This window comes from Mus musculus, chromosome 3 (assembly GCF_000001635.26).
Source record: "Mus musculus strain C57BL/6J chromosome 3, GRCm38.p6 C57BL/6J".
In the NCBI taxonomy this organism is placed as follows: Eukaryota; Metazoa; Chordata; class Mammalia; order Rodentia; family Muridae; genus Mus; species Mus musculus.
Genome location: NC_000069.6, coordinates 93,936,373 through 93,945,096, shown reverse-complemented (window position 1 = coordinate 93,945,096; position 8,724 = coordinate 93,936,373). Strand labels below are relative to the sequence as shown.

General features: G+C 41.7%; 1 pseudogene; it reads left to right on the top strand.

Annotated features, from left to right (window-relative positions):
- On the top strand, window positions 1,581–8,471 carry Gm9117 (predicted pseudogene 9117; annotated as a pseudogene).

The following is an 8,724-nucleotide window of genomic DNA, read 5'->3' as shown; positions in this document are numbered from 1 at the left end:
AACAGATTGTCAAAATTAGTATGAGGCCAAGCAGAGCATTTCAGGAAAAACAGAAAGAACACAGATTGAATCGGTGACCTGGAGAGGAGCCTTAAATCAACCAACTAGCGCTCAGAAAGACCTAGGAAGGAGTGAGCTTATTCAGATATAAATCTCAGATGCTGAAAACATTCTAAGGGTCGAATAGATTTTACAGAAACTCAACGCTTCCAGGGCTAGGCCAAGGTTGACATGTGGAGGCAGAAAGCCTCAGAAATGTTAATAAATATAGATGAATAATAGTTACTTTTACAATAAACATGTTAGAAAGTCAACTGCTAGATCAACTCTGGAGGTAAGTCTGGTCAAGGCATCTTCAGTTTAGATATCAGTGTCTAGAAACTGTGAAAAATGTGATTCTAGGTTTTTGAGAACCCGGATCTAAGTCTCTGGTACTTCCCACCAATTTCTTAAAACAACCTGATGAAGAGTCACTGATGTTAATAATAGCAATAAGTCCAGGAAGAAATCAGAAATCAAAACCAATTGATTTATCCTGATGAATGAGCAGCATTAAAGCCAGAAATACAGGAGATCTGGGAGTATCTGAGATAATTGAATCACTGCAGTTGTTTCTGTGTCCTCTAGACTGTAGGTGTAAGACATGACACACTGGAGAGATGAGAGATGTAGGCAGAATTTTACACTTCATTATACATAAGGGCAGTAATAACAAATCTTTGATATCTCCAATATATGCTGCAGCCCTTGGAAAGCAGCAAAATCTCTCCCTTTTCAGGACTAGCAGAGAAAGCATGGCAGTCCAAGTCTATAAAGGACAAAACTCATCAGGGGAGAATGCAGAGTAAGAGGTGATTCCTGTCAATTAAAGTGATTGAATTGAGAAGCATTTAGGATATTCCTAAACCAGACCCTTAAGTGGCTCTGAAAAAGGATTTCCAATGAGGATTTCCTGACGTGAAGTAGAAACAAGACCACTACCCAAATTGGGTGGAGTCATCACAAGGTTTGTGGTTCTGATTAGAATAACACGAAGGAAAGAAGAAAGGCACCTTAATAGTTTTGGGGCTCTGCTTCCTGCCCACCATATAGGAGCTCTTCCCCATTCCCTCCAGTTTGTCAACACTCAGACTTCTGACATGTTAAGGAAAACACTCCTTCCCTGATCATTTTTATAGCAAGTATCAGTGTAAGACAAGCACAAGGGTAAATAAACAATCTCTGTGCAGAGATTGACATGATCACTTTATTTATGGAAGACTGACCCTAGCAAGCAAAGTAAACTGGTGATGGCTATTCTTCGTGTGTTACTACCTTTGGACTTAAGGACCGTGCAAAACTTGATGGCATACCTTTAATTTTTTTTTCTTAAGTAGAAGTAAATAAATCCAGTTCAAATACAGACTCCAGGTAGAAACACACACCTTTAACCTGAGTTTTGAGGCAGGAAAACACACACCTTTAATCCAGCTTTGAGACTAGAAGACACACCTTCAACTGGGCCACACCTGCTCTAAGCCTATATAAGCACATGGAAGAAGGAAACTCTCCTTGTCTGCTTGCTCTCATCATAAGAGCAAGCCCATTTCTTCACGGGTATTGGAGCCTACTTCTTCAGAATTCCAGCATCTACTGAGGAACACCCGAGACTTCAAACCTTGTGGACTAAGTAAGTACTGGCTTTATCCATTGTTGGATTAACTGGATCTGATCCTATAAGTTTTTCTCACATATCCACTTCCTATTATTATAATGGAATTAATTCTGTGTGTTCTCTACATGACCCTGACTAATACAATGTATTTGAATATGAATGTGTAACATTTTCCAAGCTCATCCAAAGTTCTATATAATAATTGTTGTGCTTTATGAAAAGAGAGCTGGGATATGTTTGTTAGAACCAAATATGGTAGAGTGGGTGGGGTACTTTGGCAGGCCCATGCTGAAGCATCTCATCCCCCTGTGGTATCAGCCACAGTGTCTAATTGAGTTTATTGTACAGTTTGGTTTAGTACATGTTTTCTATAGAATACAGTTTATTTAGAGCATTGGAAGGGGAGTTGACTAGGGATGAGAAGAGAATAGAGGCAGAGAAAGAGAGGAGAAGAGAATAAGTAAGAGAAAAAAGAAGAGAATTAGGCTAGGAACATGTGGAGTAAAGGCGGGGAGGGGGAAGGGGAGAGAGGGAGCAAGTGGTTACACAGTCAGGGAGAATAAGAGAGAATAAAAGTGCAAGGAGGGGGGTAAATAAACTGTTTTATAATGAATCAGACATACCTGGCTATTGCCAGGTAACTGTTGATTGGAGCGTAGAAAGAATGATAACATTCTTTCATTTTGGATTAATTTAAAATAAAAGGTAACACTAGACAGAGACAATTGTGGAGCAGGAATAGGGTCGACAGGATCTTTAGTTATTTCCTGCTGACTTTGGGATGATGAGTCTTTGGGAAACCAAAGAAAATATGGATGGAGATGTTGGCCCAGTCTTAGGAGAGTTGACTGTTTCCTTGTTATTCAGGGTCTGTGGAACCACCTGTAGGTAAATAGAGGACATCCAGTTGAAGCATCTGTGTCTGTGAGAGTAGATTGGAGCATTGGGTTGCTTCTCTGGATCTGTCATGGAAGTGGATTTTGAGTAAAGTCCTGGACCTGACAAGATGCTGAATCATTGTGTGTGTGTTGATAAAAGTAGGGGGAGGAGGAGGACGAGGAAGATGAGGAGGAGAAGAAAATAATACATATGTAGTAGAGAATGAAGTTATGTATATATTTTGGGAGAAAAGAAGTACATTTTTCTTAGGAGTACATTTGAAACCCTTAGGTCTTGGTGGTTGGGGTGAGGGGAGTCCCAATGCTAGGGAACAGGAGAGGAATCCCATCTTCTAGAATAGGTTGCAAATGGGAATGTAGATTATTGATTGGTAGGTGTAATTATCAAGATGGAGTCTGTTTGGTCCATGAGAGGTAGATCTCATTGTGTTTCTTGGAGCTTATAAGTTTACAAAAGAGATAAATTTGTAACAGCATGAAGAGTTTTTAAGATGAGCTTAGGGAAGACAAAAACCTTTTCTGGAGCAGAAGGAGCAAGAAGGTCTTTTTCTTCTGTCTAGGAAACTTAAAAAAAAAAGATATAATGAGAAGCCTTTTGAAATCTGTATTGAAAGGACAGTTAATGGAAACTGGAAAATTTGATGACCTTGTGAATATGATAATTAATCCTATCGTTTAGCATGAGAAACACCTTAAGTCTATAGATAAAAGGCAACCAAAGGGCAGTGGTGGCACATACCTTTAATCCCAGCACTTGGGAGGCAGAGGCAGGTGGATTTCTGAGTTCGAGGCCAGCCTGGTCTACAGAGTGAGTTCCAGGACAGCCAGGTCTACACAGAGAAACCCTGTCTCAAAATAACCAAAAAAAAAAAAAAAAAAAAAAAAAGACAACCAAAGGAAACTCATATTTGTACCTATGACAGCTGATAGTATAGATTTAGCATGAGAAACACTTAAAGGCTATAGGTTAAAGACAATAAAAAGAAACTTAAAATTTACTCTTGTGATTATAAAAGTTGGGTTATATACTGGAATGTTTTATTAGGGTTAGGCTAATTTATAAGTACTCTATTGATTAATGTTAGGACAGTAGTCTAACAAGGGAAGGAAAAATGATAACTAAATTTAGAAAAGGAAATAACAGAAGGTTATGTCTGTGGAAGGTTACATCTGAACTTCTGTATCCTTTATCTTGAAGCTGGAGAGTAAAGAAAACCTGTCTATGATAAGAGATCTGGTAGTCTTAAGTAGTTAACAAATTGACTAATGAGCTAATAAGGTGGTAAATTACCTTGGTAAGGAGCTAGAGGTTTGTTTTCTAGCTGTAGTTAGCTCAGCTCTCAATGTAGTTAGAAATTTGGGGAAAATAAATTATAATCCAGATGTCATTAATTAAAATGACAGAGGTTCATCAATAGTCAACTATGTAGAATGTTTTCTGAGGTCCCTGCATTCTCCATCACAACTTGGGCAGATTTTGGGTGTCCATTAGGCCCAGAAAATAAGAAGCAATTTTCTTGTGGAATAGGAACTGGGGGAAAAGACTCAACTTGTCCTAGGCAATATGAGAGATTTAACTCTCTGGGTATCCTCAGTTTGATAGTGTAGGCTGAGTCCAGGCAGCCTCAAGGCAATGGAGCTCTAACTCGTGGTTATCATAACACAATCTAGGCAGTCTTGTCACTGTGCCTGCATCTTCTTAGAGACCTTGGCGGGGGTAGGGGAGGTTGTAACTGTTTTGCTTTGGGGGGGGGGGGTCCTCTGTCCTAAAAGCTAAACATAAGGCAGTGATCATTAACCTTTTTTTACTATTGTAAATCTTTAAATTAATATTAAATTAATATTAAAGTTATTAAAGGCAGTGAGGTAGGAATTGCCTACAACAAAGATTATGGGTGGTTAGTGGACTGTCATTAACTAAGATGGCACTGAAGCTACAGCCATTCATGTGACCTCCCTTAGCTAAAATGGCAATGAAGCAATAACATAGAAGAATCTTATCTGCCCACAGTAAAGATGGCAGACACTCACAAGATTGCCCCAAACCAAGATGGTGCTGAATCTACAGCTCTGCCTGGAGGAATGTCACATGTTTGTTTTGTCTTGGAATGGCAAAGATAATTGTTTATCAGCAGATAAAAACATATAAAATGACAAACATATAGAGATAAATGGGCACATTTTGTTTGGATAAAAGGTCACTGCTTTCTCCATAGTCAGCTTCTGTTACTGTAGCCAGACCACTGGGTCTGATCTACACATGGAGCAGGTCAGCTGTTACACCTGGTTTAGAGCTGATGCAGAACAGAATGGAAAGTAATCAGAGTTGAGAGTAGTGGTGGTGGGTAGGCCCCAGGAGCACAGAAGCATAGGCAGAACTCAAACTGGTGTGAGCAGGGCACAAGTGCTGCAAGGTAAAAGAGAGCAAGCACCTTGGGAGGGGCAGGGAGTAAGAGGCAGGGCCTGCAGCTGTGCTCTGTCTGCCTGCAACTCTAGCAAGCATGTTTGGCCCCCATGGTTTTGGGTAGGGCAGAGAGCAAGCATGCAAGGGGGAAAGTAGAGAGAGGAGGCTAGAGGCAGCCACAGAGGCAATTTCAGAATCAAGGGGGAACACTGTTTCTCAGTGGTTATCATACCCCAGCCCAGGCAGTCTTTCACTGTGCCTGTATGCAGGAGGGAGAGCAAAGAATAAAGTGGCAAGAGATGGAGGTGGTGGGAGGGGACCCTGCAGAGAAACCTTTCCATTTTTCTGGATGGCTGGTGAGAGAATTGTAAAATATATTTAAGTGTCCTTAAACAGCAATGTAGAGTCATTGCTTAGTGGATATTGGGGCCAAATGTAGCCTGTGAATTCGGAAGCCTTAAAGAGTGGGAGGCATCTCAGTAAGGATCCTGGGAGTGGCTGCAAAGGCATATCCTTTCTGGGTGAGAGTGGCAGCATCCTGAGGATAAGTTAACTAAAACAACAGGAGGGACAGATCACCGAGACCTCAAGTAGTCAATTGGGGTCTGAGATCAGGCCAGTACCTGAGTGAGCAGAGAGGTAAATAATGGTTTATCCAGGCCTGGGGTTTCTCAGCAGTAAGAAAAGTAAAAGACACAGAGGAGAGAGGAAATGTCACTCAAGAGAAAATGTCCTAAAATGAGGAGTCAGCAAGGAGGACAATCATAAAGACTGGGACTGTCTCCATCCACAAGGACACCACAGGGTGGCTGTGAGCTCAATATCCCTCCCTTGGGACCAGGTGATATTTACACTGACCAGTGTGGGAGAGGGAGCTTTTACCCATTTGCTGGTGTTTGGATGGAGAGTTCTAGTGAGCAATGTGTGGAAGCAGAAGATGTTAACTTGCAAGTCTTTAAATCTGCATCACAATATCAATGTTGTGTTTTTAAAAATGAATTCCAGGACATGTTTGCTAGAGCCAGGTATGGTGAGGTAGGGAGTGGTACCCTGGTGGGCCCATGCTGAGGCATCCCTTCCCCCTCAGATAATAGCCATATAACAGGATTAGTAGAGGAAAAAATTTTACTTATAGCATGGGAAGTGGAGGTGAGTAGGGATGAGAAGACAGGAGAGGCAGAGGAAGACAGAAAAAGAAGACAGAGAAAGAGAGGGTGAGGGAGAGAGAGGGAGAGAGAAAGAGGATCTAAGAGAAATTCAAACTAAAATCTAAAGTGACCTATAATTTAATTCAACAGAAGGAAGGATAAATAACTTCTAGTTCTTCTTCTCAGACCAACTTTAACCTCCAAAACTCCTCCAGCAGAAATGTCAGAGGATATGGAATTCGAGAACTGGGGCTCCACACAGAGCAGTGTTGAGAAATTCTGCTATAAATGGACCATTAGCAACTTTTCATTTTGCATGGGGGGAATTCAGAGAAGGATTACAAGCCCAGTGTTCTCATCAGAGGAGAATAAGGAAGTGGCATGGTGTTTGAGGGTGTACCCAAAGGGGGCTGATAAAGAAAGCAAAGATTACCTGTCAGTTTACTTAGTTTTGCTCAGCCATCTGCAGAGCCCAGTTTGGGCAAAGTTCAAGTTCTGGATCATAAATTCCCAAGGAGAGAAATATCAAAAAACAAAGAGCCCCATTGTCGAATGCTTTCTGACATATGAACAGAGTGGATTCAAAAAGTTTCTCCCTCGAGATCTCCTCCTCTCCCATCGGAATTGCCTTCTCCCTGAAGATCAGCTCACCATCTGCTGCAAGGTGACCATATTAGGACGCAAATATAACATGCCTAGTCAAAACATAACACCTGCAATCAAGGATCCAAGGCACCTGTTGACAGATGACCTAGGAGAGCTGTGGGAGAATTCCCTCTTCACAGACTGCTGTCTGTTGGTAGCTGGCCATGAATTCAGGGCTCACAAGGCAATCCTAGCAGCTCGCTCTCCAGTTTTCAGAGCCATGTTTGAACATGAAATGAAGGAGAGTCTAAAGACCCCCATTAAGATCCATAACCTGAATCCCCAAGTCTTCAAGGAGATGATGAGTTTCATCTACACGGGGAAGGCACCATACCTCCACAGCCACTCCATGGCCTGTGATGTGCTGCCAGCTGCTGACAAGTATGGCCTGGTGAGCCTGAAGGTCCTGTGTGAGGATGCTTTCTGCAGGAACCTCTCTGTGAAGAATGCTACACACACTCTCATCCTGGCTGACCTGCACAGCACAGAGAAGCTGAAGACTCAGGCCCTTGATTTCATTGCCTACTATGCCTCTGAGGTCTGTGAGACCTCAGAGTGGAAGTCAATGGTGGAGTCCCATCCCCACTTGGTGGCTGAAGCATTCCAGTCCCTGGCTTCTGCACAGTGTTCTTTCTTGGAGCCGAAAGTGATCTCAGGATCTAACCAGCTATGATTTACATCTTTCTTCCAAGAGCAACTAACAACAACATTGGTCTAGTGTTGTGACCGATGACTTCTGGTTAGACTATGGTATTGCGGAAGAATTTACAGTAAATCTGGGGAAAGGCATCATGGTGGATGAGGATTTAAATCGCCTGTAATATGGTTAACTAGTGGGTGTAGGAAGGGCAGCACTGCAGTTTGGGACATTCTACCTGACATCTACACTTTTGATATTCTTGTGTGTTTTTTGTCTAATGTCTTACAAACTGAATAATTTAGGTGCTGGCCCTAGGCATGGGCTAACTGAGTTTCTTTGAAGAAACCTATCTGCAGTGGACTGAGCAGAACAGATGACCGTGGTCAGAGGAAAGGAGAAATCAAACATGAGTGTTTACTCATCAGAGAAAGAAAAACAGTGTAGAGTTTCTTTTTAAAGACTTATTTTGTGGGAACTCAGCTGTAAAGGCAATTACTGCTCTCTCCGAGAACTCTGTTTAAGTTCCCAGCACACACAGAGGAGTTTTCAGCCACCTGTAAGTGGTTATTCAGCGGATCTGAAGCCCTCTTCTGGTCTGCATAGCCACAAACAGTTGCATAGACAAATCTTTAACCAAATAATTTTTAATATGAATAAAACTTTTGAAATCAGTCTGGATTCCAGAGATATTTATATTAAGATAAGTAACGTGTAGTCTAAGTAGCCAAGCTCAGCTGTGGATGTTTGTGCAGAATCCTTGCTGTCCCACCAGTAGTAGAAACTCATTGTCCTTTTTCTTGGAATTTAATGGTGGCAAATTAGAACTCCACCATCATGCTCTTATGACAACTAAGAAGAGCAGGCCAAATTGGAGGGAGTCTACTCTTTCTGGGAGAAGTGTTTGTGGGTCAACACATGCAAAAATGTTTCGTCTATTTTGAAAACATTTGAAGGGATTGATTCATTACACATGTATATAACCTCATCTAGTGGTTTTCAAATTTCTTAATGCTGGGACTTAAAAGAATTTTTTCATGTTGTGGACAACCAGAACCATTAAAGTACTTTCTGGCTACTTCATAATTGTAATGTTGCTTCTGTTATGAATCCTACTGTAAATAGCTGATATACAGGATATCTGATATTCAACCCTTATGAATGGGTCATTAGACCGAGAAAGGGATGGGGAGTCACAGTTTGAGTACCATGGCTGCAGGCCATGCCTGCCAGCATACCAGTTAGACTGCTGCTTACAGATCTTCTCTTACATCAGTTCCCACAAACCCTATCCTACTTTCTCAACCCCACCTCTGTAGCATACCACCTGTTGGAGT